The 16,503-nt window shown below is 40.1% G+C and overlaps 1 protein-coding gene across 1 annotated transcript in view; it reads left to right on the forward strand.

Annotated features, from left to right (window-relative positions):
* Nucleotides 1-16,503, forward strand: part of SHISA9 (shisa family member 9) — a 341,495-nt gene that overhangs the window by 15,533 nt on the left and 309,459 nt on the right. The window lies entirely within an intron of this gene.

Below are 16,503 nucleotides of genomic sequence, written 5' to 3' on the forward strand. Positions count from 1 at the left end.
TGTTTTCAGTGATGAAATACTAGTTCAGAAGAATTATGTCTATTATTTGTAAAGCTAGAATTTCATAAAAATAATCCACAAAATATTCTGTGTGTAGGGGGTGCAGGGAGTGGGTGTTGAATTTTAGTCCTATTAATTTGAGGTTCCTCTGTTATGATTCAACAGCACCAATTCATTTCCATTGTTCTGCCAGGGGAAGAAAAACTGTGTTTGCTATTGTGTTGCAATAGGTATTTTTCACAGAGCATGATTGGGGATCTTGGTGTACTCCCAAAGATTTTCTTTCCTTTCAAAGGTCTGTATATACAATATACATCATGGAGCTGATGCTCTGACCTATGAGACTGGAGAAAAACTAAGATTGTTTAGTTTTTGACAATAATGTACTACTGTGGTTACCCCAGTAATTATGTTTTGAAGTAACCCCCACATTAAAGTGATGTGGAGGGTTTGTTTTAAAATAACAAAAGCCAGACAATTTACAGGATGCATTTAGTTGTGGCTGGAGGTTCCTGAAAACAGAAACATTTCTAGTGTTGCACATTTTTACAGACTGGGTCGCCTTTGCTGAGGCTCCACTAGGAGTTGCCTGGGTGTTTTATTTGCTGAATCACAGTTTTGGACTGTTTGGTTGCAAATTCTTATGCTCAATGGGTAGCGGCAGAAGCCTGTGGAATTTGACCTAGGCAATGTGAATTCTCTGATTCTGCCTAGTGATGATTTTTCATGGTTTGGAAATTGTTGCAGTGTGTTAGTAAAGTCAATGTTTGCACGGTTGAAAAATAGGCCACCAAGCAGAATGTCTTAGGTTTAAATATATTAAATAATTTAACATGATTAGTGAACTGGATCACAAAATGGTATGAGAAATAGCAACATTTTAGACAAAAATACACCAGCAAATGGAAGTTTTATGACCAAATCCCATAGCCCCCAAAGATATGGTAAATGGCATCAATTCTGGCATGGCAACTGCTGTGTCTGATCCCTGGCTTTAATGGAAGTAAGCACATTTTCTTTCAGTAGGCACTGGGAAATGAGTTGAACCTAGTCGTGTGCGTGGGTCCTAAACATCACATATAAATGAACATGATCGCAGAGCAGAGAAATTGAAAGGGTGTCAAGTCCTTGGCTACAAAAGGTGATTGCTAACAGATTTTTCCCTTGAAGTTCCAATGTCTAGGATGATTTTGAATCAGCACTCAAATGAAATAACAAGCTCACTGAAGTCAGCTAAGTTTCATCATTCCATCAGGTGGGCGGGAGGCATTTTCATTGAAAGTTGTACTGAAAATGGATTACTGCTCAAAGATGGGTGTCCAGGGACAGAAGTCTCTTGTGCCAGGCTACTTTGGTTTATTTATGATTCTTGCGTTTGGTCTATATTTGTGCCTAAGTAATCAGTGATCTTTTACATCAAGGGAGAAAGTGTCTCGTGCTAGTCTACTGGGTAGTACTAGACTAGAGAATTCCTGGGAAGCTACAGGGGAGAATTCCAGGGATCATGCTACAAACACTGCATTCTTACAAGAATTGCCGCAGATGTTAATTTCTTATAATCCTTCCAGGTTGATCCAGTTCTTCTTTCCTAGCATTGTTGGGAATATCTGAATAACAAAAATAAGAAGCATGTGACCTTTTCACTGGTTTATATTAATAAGCTTAATATATATAACACATTAATTCGTAGCTGACAGTAATAATAGATTTCCTTGTTTATCTTTTTGTTGATTTACAGGAGCTACTTACATATTATAGATACAGAAAAACATTTGTATGTTCAGATGAACAGACGATTTGAGGAGTTCATTGAGAGAACAGGATGAGATGACTGATATTAATCAGTTAAGGGTTTAAGAAACGAAGCAGTCATCAGAGAACATTTTGATTGATAGCGAAGTAGAAGGGAAGGTATCCAGTCTGAAAAATGGAAAATTAGACGAGCCCTTTGTGCCAGAACCAGAATGCATCCGTTTAGTATAAAACCCTTTCCTGGACATTATGGGATCTACAATGATTTTCCATTACACAAATTGGAAAGAATGATGCATCTATCTGTGAAACACCACGAAGGGCACGTCATGCTATTTTCAGTTTGTTCTTCACTGAACATCCAAGTTACTAGATTTGACTGGGATTCACTAGTCTCAAGTTAAATGTCATTTTCATGTCTATTCAATCACCCACTCAACATTGCTCTAAGAGAATACTAATCTCCATCAATTTCTCTCTTCTTATCTTAATATTAACCTTAGGTCTCTTTCTATTCTTTCCCTTAAGTTTTAGTCAAATGAGCCAGTGTAGAGATCTGGATATTTGGAAGGAGCGCCGTGGAGAGGGACTTGGGTGAAGGCGAACAGGGAGGAAAGAGAATATTTTTGTCAACCTTTCTACATTAATTTTCTGGGGTTGATTTTTCCTGTGATATGTTGGACTTGCCTTTTTATCTAAAGATGGATTTTTCTTCAGCGGATGCTGTTCATGTTCTTTCCAGGCATTCAGTGATATTGCCTAAAAATATTTAGTCTGATAATCAAAAGGGCCTCAACCTCTTTGATTAGCAGGATGTAGTTTCCTGTGAGATGGTGATTTTCTGCAAATGCTCCTCAGCTTCTATATAATTATCATTTGTTTTTGAAGGCACATTTTGTCCTTAAGTGCTGTGAACATACCCTGCCTCCCCCACCCCGACTTTCCTGGTTGCCAGTGACACCCCTCTTCTCCTTTGGGGGTGTAGGCTGCATGTAGGTTCCATTTGGTCTTCTTAAGGATGGGAGATGTGAGTGAGGGGCCGTGGCTACAGCCTGGATCAATGTTTCTCAACTCATTTTTGTTCACAGCACATTTTTTGAAATACAGTTTTTGTTCCAAGTCGTGGGGTAGGGGGAGGGGGGAGGGATAGCATTAGCAGATATACCTAATGTAAATAACAAGTTAATGGGTGCAGCACACCAACATGGCACATGTATACATATGTAACAAACCTGCACGTGCACATGTACCTTAGAACTTAAAGTATAATAATAATAAAGAAATACGGTTTTTGTTTTAGAGTACTTTTAAAAATATTTACAGCAGAAAGGTTGCAAAGATAGTACCCAGAAAAATGAATAAGACCTACTGTTTGATAGCACAACAGGGTGACTATAGTCAATAGTAACTGAACTGTAAGTTTTAAAGTAACTTAAAGAGTCTTATTGGATTGTTTGTAACTGAAAGAATAGATGCTTGAGGGGAGGGACTCCCCATTCTCCATGATGTGCTTATTTCACATTGTATGCCTGTATCCAAGCATCTCATGTACCCTACAAATGTATACACCTACTACGTACCAGCAAACATAAAGCAACAACAACAACAAAAGATAGTACACAGAGTTCTATATACTCCTCACCCACTTTCCCCAGCATCAACATTTGATATCACCAAGGTACCTTTGTCAAAACTAAGAAATCAACATGAGTACATTCCTTTTAGCTAAACTGTAGACAATGTTTGGATTCTGCTAGTTTCTTCACTAATACTCCTTTTCTGTTTCCTAGAGTTCCATCCAGGATACCACGTTGTCTTTAGTAGAGCACACTTTGATCGTAGAATTTTGGTTGTGCGGTATCGCATAGTGATGTGGTAAAGATAGAAAACAACACTAAACAAGCCAGAAGCAATTACAAAGCCTTTACTGCCACAGTGTGAAATGTGTTTTCCTAGTGTCTATAAAACATCTACATGAAATTACTCCCTTTGGGCCAGTGTTGGAATGGAACCAGTTGTTTGTCTGACTGTGCTCTTGTACATGTTCACAGGACAAAAACTTTAATATCCCACACACCCTTACAACCCCTCTTTGAAACCAGGTTATGCTATACAATAAATCCTGATGTTACATGATTTATTTTACAGCATAACCTGAGCAAGTGAGGAGAAATGATGACTTGATGTTTTAGAATACAAAATCCGTCAGAAAGAGTAGGCTCCTATTCCAGCCAATCACACCTTGACTCTCCTAGGACAGTTACCAAATAGATTTACAAGGAACCCCAAAGCAGACCTATGGCTTAGTTTCTGAAGATGCTGTATAGCTCATATCTAGGACCATTTATGAGTCCATATTTACTGAGGCACTTGGGATGTCCTATACTTAACTTTTGAAAATATTCCCAAGTATTTTAACATATTTGGGAGATTGAGCATGGCTCAGACCTGTAGTCTCAGTGCTTTAGGAGACAAAGGCAGGAGGATCGTTTGAGGTTGGGAGTTCAAGACCAGCCTGGGCAATAAGGTGAAACCCTGTCTCTAAAAACAGCAAAAATAATTTAAAAAGTAACTGGACATGGTAGTTCACACCTGTTGTGCCAGCTAGTTGGGAGGCTGAGGTGGGAGACTGAACCCAGGAGGTCAAGGCTGCAGTGAGCTATGATCACACCACTGCACTGTGGCCTGGGTGAGACTCTGTCTCTATTAAAAAAAAATTAAAAATTTGGGAGAATTTCCTAGCCAGGGCAGGCAAAATGATAAGTATAGATCAAGGCATATATAACAGTAAAAAATATGTAAGATAGTGTAGTATCAGCAGTGACTTATACAGATAACATTATAAAACTCCAAAACATGGATTCCTCAAAACCTTATTAGGTTGATACTATTGTTTTTGCCATCATAAGGATGGGGAAACTGAGGCTCAGAGCGGTTAGGTGGCCTGTCTAAAGTTTGTATGGCTACTTAGTGGTGACACTGGGATTTAAACTGAGCCAGTCAGGGTCCCAAGGTCTGTGATTATAACCATTACACTCTATTGCCTTTTCTTGTGGTACAGGTGTTTGCAGTGTGGGTGAGTCTTCCTCTGAGAGTAGAAACTGTTGAAAGATATGCTAAGTAAATGGAAATATCCATTGGCATTTTAGGAAAGAGAGCTGTTTCCAAAATACACATTCAATTTACAGCCTTACTAACTACTAACATTTACTGAGCAAGGTACTACATGCTTTTAATGTATTAGCTCATTTAATTCTCAATCATCCCTCAAAGAGCCAAGTTCTATTCTGCCCCAGGGCCTTTGCATCTGTTGTGCTTCATGCCTACGGCACACTGCTCCAGGCCTCTGTGTGTCTGATCTTTCCTCTTTCACCTCATACCCCAGTGGCTACCTCATTAGAGAGGACTTCACTGTCTACCTCTGTCCCTCAAGTCACCCATTTCCCATTTCCCCATTCTTTTCTTTTTGAGATGGAGTCTTGCTCTGTTACCCAGGCTGGAGTGTAGTGGCATGATCCTGGTTCATTGCACCCTCCTCCTCCCAGATTCAAGCGATTATCCTGCCTCAGCCTCCTAAGTAGCTGGGATTACAGGCGCATACCACCACACCCGGTTGATTTTTGTATTTTTAATAGAGATGGGGTGTCACCATGTTGGCTAGGCTGGTCTTGAACTCCTGACCTCACGTGATCCACCTGCCTTAGCCTCTCAAAGTGTTGGGATTACAGGCATGAGCCACTGTACCTGGCCCCCATTTTCTTTATAGCATTTTGTTCTCTCTGAAGTTGTCTCACTCATTATTTTATTTATGCCTCTTCTACTACAATGTAAGCTGCCGGGGAGAAAATGCTTTGTATTGTCACAACTGTACTGCCCCTGCCACACCAGGAACTGGGCTGACTCATGGCAGCAGCTCTATACATTTTATTTTTTAGTTTTGTAGAAATGGGTCTCATTATGTTGCCCAGGCTGGTCTTGAACTCCTGACCTCAAGTGATCCTCCTGCCTCAGCCTCCCGAGTAGCTCTATACATTTCTGTCCAATGAATAAAAAAGCCTATGGAAGATATTCCCATTTGATGAATGAGACAATTGAGATTGGTGGAAATTAAAGAACTAATCTACCATGATGACTGCGGTTTGCTTCATACATACTCCATATACAATCGTGGGAGATGGGGCCAGGTGCACTGGCTCACACGTGTAATCCCAGCACTTTGGGAGGCCAAGGCGGCAGATCACTTGAGGCCATGAGTTTGAGACTAGTCTGGCCAACGTGGTGAAACCCTGTCCCTATAAAAACACAAAAATTAGCTTGGTGTGGTGGTGCATGCCTATAATCGCAGCTACTCAAGAGGCCAAGGCATGAGAATCACCTGAACCTGGGAGGCAGAGGCTGCAGTGAGCTGAGGTCATGCCACTGCACTCCAGCCTGTGTGACAGAGCAAGACTCTGTCTCAAAAAAAAAAAAAGAAAGAAAGAAAGAAAGAAAAAAAACAGAAAGAAATTTTGAGAGATGGTAATGAAACAGAGTTGCAAAAATATTGAGAGTTATTGTAGCTGGTTGACCAAATACATGGGAGTTTGTTATTCTATTCCATGTTTGTGCCTTTTTGAAAATATATATAATAAAATATTAAAAATTAGAGGAAAATTAGCCGGGCATGGTGGCGGGTGCCTGCAGAGGGTCAGGTAAATAAAGCAATTCAAGAACATATCTAAAAGAGACAATCTTCAAGTGACAACCTGGGGTATTCAGCTAGCCTTGTTACTAATATTAAAATTACAAGGATTGGCCAGGCATGGTGGCTCACACCTGTAATCCCAGCACTTTGGGAGGCTGAGGCAGGCGGAACACGAGGTCAAGAGATCGAGACCATCCTGGCTAACATGGTGAAACCCTGTCTGTACTAAAAATATAAAAAAATTAGCGAGGCATGGTGACAGGCACCTGTAGTCCCAGCTACTCGGGAGGCTGAGGCAGGAGAATGGCGTGAACCTGGGAGGTGGAGCTTGCAGTGAGCCAAATCGTGCCACTGCACTCCAGCCTGGGCAATGGAGTGAGACTCCCTCTCAAAAAAAAAAAAAAAAAAAAAGAAAAAATTAGGAGTTGTCAGTGATATCATAGTTAATAAATAAAGGATCCAGGATTCAAACCCAGGTCTGTCTGACTCCACAGCCTGCACATGCTTTGTCTCACAGTGAATATTTGAGTCTCAGGAGAGGTAGGGATCAGGACCGTCTTGGGAACTTCAGGAGGTAGAGTGGGAAAAGTGTCTTTTCTTAGTCCAAATTATCCAGAGAGAGAGAGAGAGAGAGAGAGAAAGGAGAGAGGGAGAGAGAGAGAGAGGGAGGGAGAGAGAGAGAGAGAGAGAGAGAGAGAGAGAGAGAGAGCGAGAGAGAGACAGAGAGAGAGAATATGAATGGTTTCCAGCCAGTCAATGGTGTGGCTTTCCCTGCATCAGTGGTCTGACCCTGCTTCCATCAGTGGAGTGGGGTGGCGTGCATTTTAGGATTATTCCTTAGCATGGTAGTGGAGCAGGTTCTCCAAGAAAGGTGTGCATGAGGAGGGAAAGGGGAGGTAGATGCCTGTTTGAATCTTCCTTGTGGGGGTGGAGGGGCAGGGATGCATTTGCTTTACTCATCCCTGTATTGCCAATGCCTAGACAATACACCATATTCAATAGATAGTTATTGAATGAATGAATACATCAATGACTCTTTAGCACAAGCTTGATAAAAAGCCCAGTGAAACTCTAGGACTCTTAGCATTTTGAGTTTTGAGAGAACTTGACGAATTCCAACTCATGTGAAGGCTTGACTCTTTTCTATGAAATCATAGCCACCAACGTTCTTATTCCTGAAACTTAGTTCTTTTTCACAGTTGAGCAGACTAGTTGTTGTATCTGAAGATCTATGATTCTAATGGTTTTGGCATATGGGTTAGTAAATTAAGTACTTGCTAAGAGTTAGGGGATGCTCTATACTGGACTAGCTAAAATATGTCTGTAGGTTCAGCACAGTAGCCTGAAATGAGTTTGATTGTTTTAGATCAAGAAATTGGTTTTTCTCTTGAGGTATGGTATTCAATGGTACAGATGGATCTCTGACATTGAACATGGCTTTCAGGGAGTGCAGCGAAGAAGTGGGGGACATGGACTTGAAGGGTAGACAACCGAGATTGGGTATTTGCTGTGTACTTGTTCACTGTGCAATCTCGGAAAAATTAATCAAATTCTCTGAGCCTCAGTTTCCCATTCTATAAAAGGAGTAAAACAATATCTACCTTACAAGGTTGTTGTGAGGATTAATGAGCACATGTAAAGAACTTAGCACAGTGCCTGGTCACATAAATATTGGTTGTTACTAATGTTGTCTGTGGAATGAGTGACTATTGGTGCTAAAGTTGGCTGTTCATTAGGGGACAGTGACACAAATCAGCGTGAATTCATTGTGCAGTTGTCTTCACAGTGAAAATGTTTTCACTCTGCGTGCCAGTTGATAACACTGTGCGTGTGTATGTGTGTGTGTGCATGGGTGTGTTTGTTATTACTAATGTTTCGATGCAGATGAGAAATGAAGAAACCTTCAATTCCTTCCCAAGGAAATAGCTTGGATGGAGCAGCTGTCGTATTCTTCGCCATTTGTTCCTGTCTTATGTTTTTCTTCTCTTTCCGTTTAAAACCCATGAGCTTTTGTTCTGTTAGGAATTATTGATTATTTTGTTTACACTGGCAGACCAGGCCAGTAAGAATCTGTATGGCCCCCAGCATGTCTTACATTTGCACCCAGAAAATGAGATTGTATGTGTGTGTTTGTGTGTGTGTGTGTGTGTGTGTATACAAGCAACAGAGAAAGAGAAAAGGGGAAAAAAATCACTTTCTGTACATTGTCTCCTGGGCTCTTTTCAAAAATTGCTACTAATGCTGGCCACATGGCATAGCCTAATTAGATTTGCATTGCCTTTCCCAAGTGCTTCCAACCAGCTGTAGGACTATTTGTAAAGAAAGTCTAAGTGCTCAACACAGTGTCTGGTTTAGTTTAAAAGATGCCAAGTTCTGTTCCTTCCATACCAGGGAAAGCTTATACTTGGACATATTTCTTTTGGTAGAGCACTTCTATTTGAATATCTGGATTAAGTGATAGGACACACCTACTGTAATAGCATTGATACTTAGTGTGGATTTAAAGGAGTAATAAATAAAACAATTACTTTTTTCTGCACTTATCACATGCATGCATTTTTTTTGTATTATTATTTTTAGTGGAGATGGGGTCTCGCTATGATGGTCAGGCTGGTCTCAAAATCTTGACCTCAGATGATCCACCTGCCTCGGCCTCCCAGAGTGCTGGGATTACAGGCATGAGCTACCATGCCTGGCCTGCAGTTTGCTTCTCATAACATCTTCATAAAATAATTGAAATGTGTATTGCACTCACATATTGTAGATGAAGAAACTGTGACTCAGAGAGTTTAAGTAACCTGCCCAAGGTCACAGAGATATTTGCTGAGTAATTCAAACCACGGACATGAACTCATGTCTACCTGGCTTTAAACCTTGTACTCTATTTATGACGTTTCTCATGCCTTTCTAAAGAACATACTGGGCAATATATACCAGATTATGCCTCCTTTTCTGTTTGTTTTCCTTATTTATTGATTCCTACTGGGAATTGCAGTATTAGACTACACTCACCTTTGAAAATGGACCAACCGAGATAAAGTCACCATTTTTGTCCTGCAGGACTCAGATTTTAGTTAACTTTTAGATTTCCTGTAATTAATACTTCTATTCAATCAACATTCAGCTGATATTCATTAAAATCCTGCTATGTGTCAATCAATGTGCCAGGAATTGGAGGTACAAGGATGAATTAGACATAAATAGGACATATCCTCTTGGAGCTTATAGTGCAGTGGGAGAAATGGAAAAGTAATCACGTAATTGCAAACTAGCATGGTGGGAGTAAGTTCAGGGTGCCAGGGAGCTAGAAGGGGGCCTCCACAAAACATGTGCCTAGCAACATAAATAGTGCCTGGTAACACTGGGGCTAGACGGGAGGGAAAAGATACGACGACCGCCTTTCCTGAGAAATAGATATTTGGCTCTGAAAGAAAAATACTTCCCATCAACTTGCTAAGAATCAGAGTGAAGAAAAGCAGAAAACTTTCATGGAGTGACTTTGCCCACCTTTGACCATTTGTCTTAGACTATAGATCTTTCTTGCAGGTCTGATGAATTTTGTACAAATTGTATACAGGGAGAAGAGGAGTTTGTTCTGCAAGGATCATACTGCTTTTGGTTGGAAAATAAGAATGCCAGGTCGGCCATGGGAGCACCAAAATTTCAGGATCAGCTGTTAGGAGCTGAATACAGATTTTTTTCAATCAGCCTGCTGTTCCTTGTATAGATTAGTGTTGAATTTTTTTCTTCTTTTAATAATAACAGCCAATATAAAATTAAGTAACATTACTAATACTGTAATACATATATTAAAATAATTTATAATAAGGTTTTAGGAAACTGCCAAAAAGAAAAATCCCAATAAGCATTCTCAATAAAGTTAATTACAAGGTGAAAAGGAAATCCCATTACATTAGTCTGAGAATGCAGTTAATGAAACTAAGTGTAATCATAATCTGAATATTTCATTAAATGGAGACTTAAACTCATTACTTTAGGTATTAGGTCTGGAGTTGTATGCTCACACCAAGACTGACAATCTCAAAGCACAGCTGTTTTGTACTTATTTATTTATGTAGTGACAGGGTCTTGCTCTGCCGCCTAGGCTGGAGTGCAGTGGTGAGATCACAGCTCACTGCAGTGTTACACTCCCAGGTTCACGTGATCCTCCCACCTCAGCCTCTCAAGTAGCTGGGGGCACAGGCACATGCCATCATGTCAGCTAATTTATTTTTTATTATTTATTTATTATTATTATTTTTTGTAGAGACAGAGTGTTGCTATGTTGCCTAGGCTGATCTCGAGCTCCTGGGCTCAAGCAATCCTCTTGCATTGGCCTCCCAAACTGTTGGGATTACGGGTGTGAACTACCATGACTGCCTGTTGTTTACTTATTTAGATCCAAATCTTTGGCCACAAAGGGACATGGGTTCCCACCCCCATAGATCTGTCCACGGTGCTGAATCACACTATGGAGGAAGTTATCCAGTTCAAACCACCCAGCCAGAAAAGTCTATCTCGTCACATTTTGGAGGTGGAGGGAGCTTTAGGTACCATCTTGCTTTTGGTATAGCACAGTTCTGGTTTCAAAGATGAGTAAAAGTTAAAAAAAAAAAGTAGAAGAATTAGGGACCAGCATAGTGTGCTGACTTTTCGATTTTGCCATAAAAGAAAATTAAACAAAAAGAAACTATTTAAAAACATTTCACAAAAGATAAGGACATTTTAACATCAAACAATTTAGATTAGAAGTAGTTTTCAAAATAAAAGACAACACTTAAATTAGATGAAGTTAGCCTCATGAAAAACTAATTCTACTGCCCTTATTTTTTCTTCTTCTTTTTTTTTTTTTTTTTTTTTTGCCCCTAATCAGTTGGAAATGAGAACATGGATTTGCATTTTTGGTTCTTTTCTTAATGAATGTTTATTGAGTACCTACTAAATACTGGGCACTGGGACTTGTTAGGGGTACAGAGGTTGGCTGTGTGTGTGTGTGTGTGTGTGTGTGTGTGACTTTATAGGCCTTATAATCAAACCATTCTTTGCACTTTATAAATAATGACACTGAGGACCAGGAAAAAGCATGAGTTTCCCTTAAGGTACACAACAATTAAACTTGTCTGGTTAATAGTGTTTTAAAAATAATCATTGAATATTTAGGACGCAATTACTGATCACACATACATGTTAGCTTTTCAGTTCTCCAAGACGGACATGAGGATGTGAAGAAAAGGGATGAACTTCATTGCTATTGGTGTAGAACTTCTCTAGTTTTGATGCCTCACCTATTTTCCAAAGGAAGCCCTTTGAAATATTCAGACATTCTTGACATTTTAACAAAATACTGAATTGCTTACAGCCCATGAATTGGAAGTTGTGCAAGGGCAGCATGTGGTATTTACTTTCCTTTATTGAATAGCAACAAGGAATGGAAGAAGCTCCTCATTCTGCAGAGGAATTATTTTAAAAAAATTTAGTGCATATATCAAAGTCAAAGAAGGTCATCAGTCAAACAATTCTTTGATAATAACTGATGAAGAAGTTGCATAAGCCTATCAAAGAAGCTGTTCCTTATGAACATTTTGGTTCTGCTAATTAGCTTAGAAGTGGCTAAGTTCAGATACTGGTATTATTCTTTAAAAACATGTTTTAATGAACAGGTACTTCTCAAAAGAAGACATACATGTGACCAATTAACAGAAAAAGTGCAACATCCCTGATCATTAGAGAAATACAAATCAAAGCCACAACGAGATACCATTTCATGCCAGTCAGAATGGTTACTATTAAGTCAAAGAACAACAGATGCTGGCAAGCTTGCAGAGAAAAAGGAATGATTTTATACTGTTGGTGAGAGCGTAAATTAGTTCAACTATTGTGGGAGACAGTGTGGTGAGTCCTCAAAGATCTAGAAGCAGAAATATCATTTGACCCAGTAATCTTATTACTGGGTATACACCAAAGGAATATAAATCATTCTGTTATAAAGATACATGCACACATATGTTCATTGCAGCAATATTCACAATAGTAAAGACTTGGAATTAATCTAAATGCCCATCAATGATAGACTGGATGAAGAAAATGTGGTACAGATACACCATGGAATACTATGCAGCCATGAAAATGAACGAGATCATGTCCTTTGCAGGGACATGGATGGAGCCGGAAGCCATTATCCTCAGCAAACCAGTGCAGGAACAGAAAAGCAAACACCGCATGTTCTTACTTATAAGTGGGAGCTGAATGATGAGAACACATGGACACAGGGAGGGGAGTGACACACACTGGGGCCTGTTGGGGGTTGGGAGGAGGGAGGTAATCAGGAAGAATAGCTATGGATGCTGGGCTTAATACTCAGGTGATAGGATAATCTGTGCAGCAAACCACCATGGCACACGTTTATATATGTAAAAAACCCCTGCACATCCTGGACACGTACCCCTCCACTTAAAATAAAAGTTGAAGGGAAAAAAACAAGTTTTAAATGTCCCAGAATTGCTTCCACTTCAGCAGTTTTACATACACTCTTCCCTCTGCCTGCAACAAGCTTCCGCTAGATCTTTGCAATGCTGGCTCCTTCTCATTGTTTAGGTCTTGGGTAAACTGTTATCTTTCGGGGGGACCTTCCCTACAGAAAATAGCTCAGCCCATGTAAAGATCCCCATCATCCCTCTCTATTAGGTCACTGTTTTATTTTCATCTTAGTTCATATACTACCTAAAGTCATCTTGTCTACTTGCTCCTTTCACATTTTCCCCACAACATGTTAGCTCCAGGAGACCAGGAACCTTCCTCTCACTCCCTACTGTATTCCCAGTGCCTAGAACTGTGCCGGGCACACAGGAAGTGCTCTATAAACTTTTCTCAGATGGAATAAATGCTGTCAAAATACATTACTGAGCACATTTTATCAAGTAAATGCTGCTATTACTTTTTCTTTGTCAATTCGTTGGGATCTTATTTCTTGTGGACTAAACCTTCAGTGCTGTTATCAGAGTCTAGCAAATGCCAAGTTGAGTATCAAGAGATGTTGCATACATTTAAAAGCTCATGAATACATATTCCAGCATTACCTGGCGATTATGAAATGTCACACAAAGGCAGTGCTTTCAAAGTTCAGCCCACCAATTCAATCACAATTGATTTTTGTCAAAAGCATTTCCCTCCTTTTCATTTCTTTCGGCTTCTCTGTATCATAGTTTGCCTCCTAATGTCCTGATCCATGCTGACTTTCAATTTCATTAGCATGAAAGCAAACTAAGGAGGGAATTGGGTGTGTTTAATATTTATGACATGATTATGTCGTGTTGATGTGGATAATAATGAAAAAAGCCTTAACATCGGTGATGCAAAGTAGCCTTAATAATCCTCTGCTTAGGGTCACAATATTGATTTTAGTGCATTGCCAAACAGACTATTAAATCTCTAACAGTTATATTTCATATTTAACTATTATTTTTAAAAGAAAGTCTGAAAACACACAGGGAGGAAGTGATAGATACAAAGGGAAAAAACCCATAACAACTCTACAGATCAATTTCATATCCTATAATAAGGCAGTCATCCAATGGCAAGCCCCAAGCCCTGGCTTATTTGTGGTTAAAATCAAGCACTTACCTACTCTTTGACTTTGAATCCAAAAATACCCCAAATGTGCTACCAGATCTTATAATCCTCACCCCTGGAGCAAAATCAGGTCAAGCTAAGAAAAGCACTTAAGAACAAAAGATGCAGTCTCTGGATGTTCCGTCAGGAATGCTGTGAGCATCCCCTGTGCTCCCAGGATACCTTTTAGTAAAAGTATGGGAGGAAAGTGGGATGTACTATGTTGTGGATACAGGGGATGGAGGGAGGAGGTTCTTCTTGCTTACCTTTTCCTGATTTTCAATCTTTGTGTGTTATTGAAGTTGCCCATTGTATTTCACTTTTAAAAATAATTTCAGCTTTCATTTTAGATTCAGGGGACCATGCACAGGTTTGTTACATGGGTATATTGTGTGATGCTAAGGTCTGGGGTACAAATGATCCCATCACCCAGGTGGTGAGCATAGTGCCCAATAGATAGTTTTCCAGTCCTTGTATCCCATCTCTCCCTCCCTCCCCCTCTAGCAGTCCCCAGTGTCTGCTGTTCCCATCTTTATGTCCATGTCTACCCAGTATTTAGATCCCACTTATAAGTGAGAACATGTGGTATTTGGTTTTCTGTTCCTGTGTTAATTTGCTTAGGATAATGGCCTCCAGCTGCATCCACATTGCTGCGAAGGACATGATTTCATTCTTTTTTTATGACTCTGTAGTATTCGATGGTGTATATGTACCACATTTTCTTTATCCAGTCCGTGTTTGTTGGGCACCTAGGTTGATTCCATGTCTTTGCTATTGTGAATAGTGCTGTGATGAACATACAAGTGGGTATTTACCCAGTCATGGGATTGCTAGGTCAAATGAAGTTGCCCCTTTTATTAGGCAATTACTGTATGTGAAACACCGTATGAGGCATACTCAGGGTAAAAGTAATGATATGGTTTGGCTGTGTCCCCACCCAAATCTCATCTTGAATTGTGCTTCCCATAATTCCCACATGTCATGGGAGAGACCTGGTGGGAGGTGATTTAATCATGGGAGGGCAAGTTTTTCTCATGCTGTTCTTGTGATAGTGAATACGTCTCATGAGATCTGATGGGTTTTTTAATAAAGTGCAGTCCTCCTGCACATGCTGTCTTGCCTGCCACCATGTAAGATGTGCCTTTGCTCCTCCTTCACCTTCCACCATGATTGCGAGGCTTCCCCAGCCATGTGGAGTTGTGAGTCCATGAAACCTCTTTTTCTTTATAAATGACCCAATCTTGGGTATGTCTTTATTAGCAGCATGAGAACAGACTAATACAAGTAATAACACTCATAGTTAGCATTTATTGGATTTTGTTGTATGATAGGTATTTCAAATATATCTTATTTAATTTACTTCACAACTCTGCAAAGTAGGTAGGATTATCTAGATTTTTTTTTTTTTTAAATGGAGTCTTACTCTGTCACCCAGGCTGGAGTGCAGTGTTGCAATCTGGACCCACTGCAACCTCCGCCTCCCAGGTTCAAGAGATTCTCCTGCCTCAGCCTCCTGAGTAGCTGGGATTACAGGTGAGCACCATCATGCCTGGCTAATTTTTGTATTTTTAGTAGAGATGGGGTTTCAGCATGATGGCCAGGCTGGTCTGGAGTACTCCTGACCTCAGGTGATCTGCACTTCTTGGCCTCCCAAAGTGCTGCGATTGCAGGTGTGAGCCACTGTGCCTGCCTGGATTATCTAGATCTTAAAGAGTAAAACACACAGACTCTCCATCAAATATACAGCAGGGTCAGGATTCAAATACAGTTTGGTCTGACTCTGAAGCCTGGGCTCTTTCTTCCATCCAGAGTAGCCAAGTAGGTTTCATTTTGGGTGCTGTCACTGATGACATGTCATGGCTGCCTGCAGTGGAGTGTTGAAGATGATTTGGAGGCCACATTCTAGCTCAGTGGGCATGAGTGCTGTGATTGATTAGCCATGTCTGCTGTGACAAAAGAACAGGAGAATGGTGCTCGTGTGCCATATATTTACTCTCCTATTTCTGCTACAGATATAATAAAAGTCCCTCAAAGGATTTATGATTTTGCAAATGAGGGGAGGTAAATATGATATAAAATGAGGGAATGTAGACCAAATTGATGGATTGGGAAAGCCTCAAGGACATAGTGCCTAACATACGGTGTTTGGATGTATAGTAGGTGATTAGCATATCTTTGTTTAATGAATGAATGAATATATGACTGAATAATTTGAAACATATAATAACCTTTTATTCTTCTATATTCTCTAAGCTATTTTCCTGCATCGAGTCAGACCACCATAAAACTACATACCAGAACTGCATTCCTTTAGTTTTCTATAGGAATGCCAGTCCAGAGTTGTCTTTTTTTTTTTTTTTGAGATGGAGTCTTGCTCTGTCACCCAGGCTGGAATGCAGTGGCTCGATCTCGACTCACTGCAACCTCCACCTCCTGGGTTCAAGTGATTCTCCTGCTTC

This window comes from Rhinopithecus roxellana, chromosome 20, assembly GCF_007565055.1.
Source record: "Rhinopithecus roxellana isolate Shanxi Qingling chromosome 20, ASM756505v1, whole genome shotgun sequence".
Taxonomy (NCBI): Eukaryota; Metazoa; Chordata; class Mammalia; order Primates; family Cercopithecidae; genus Rhinopithecus; species Rhinopithecus roxellana.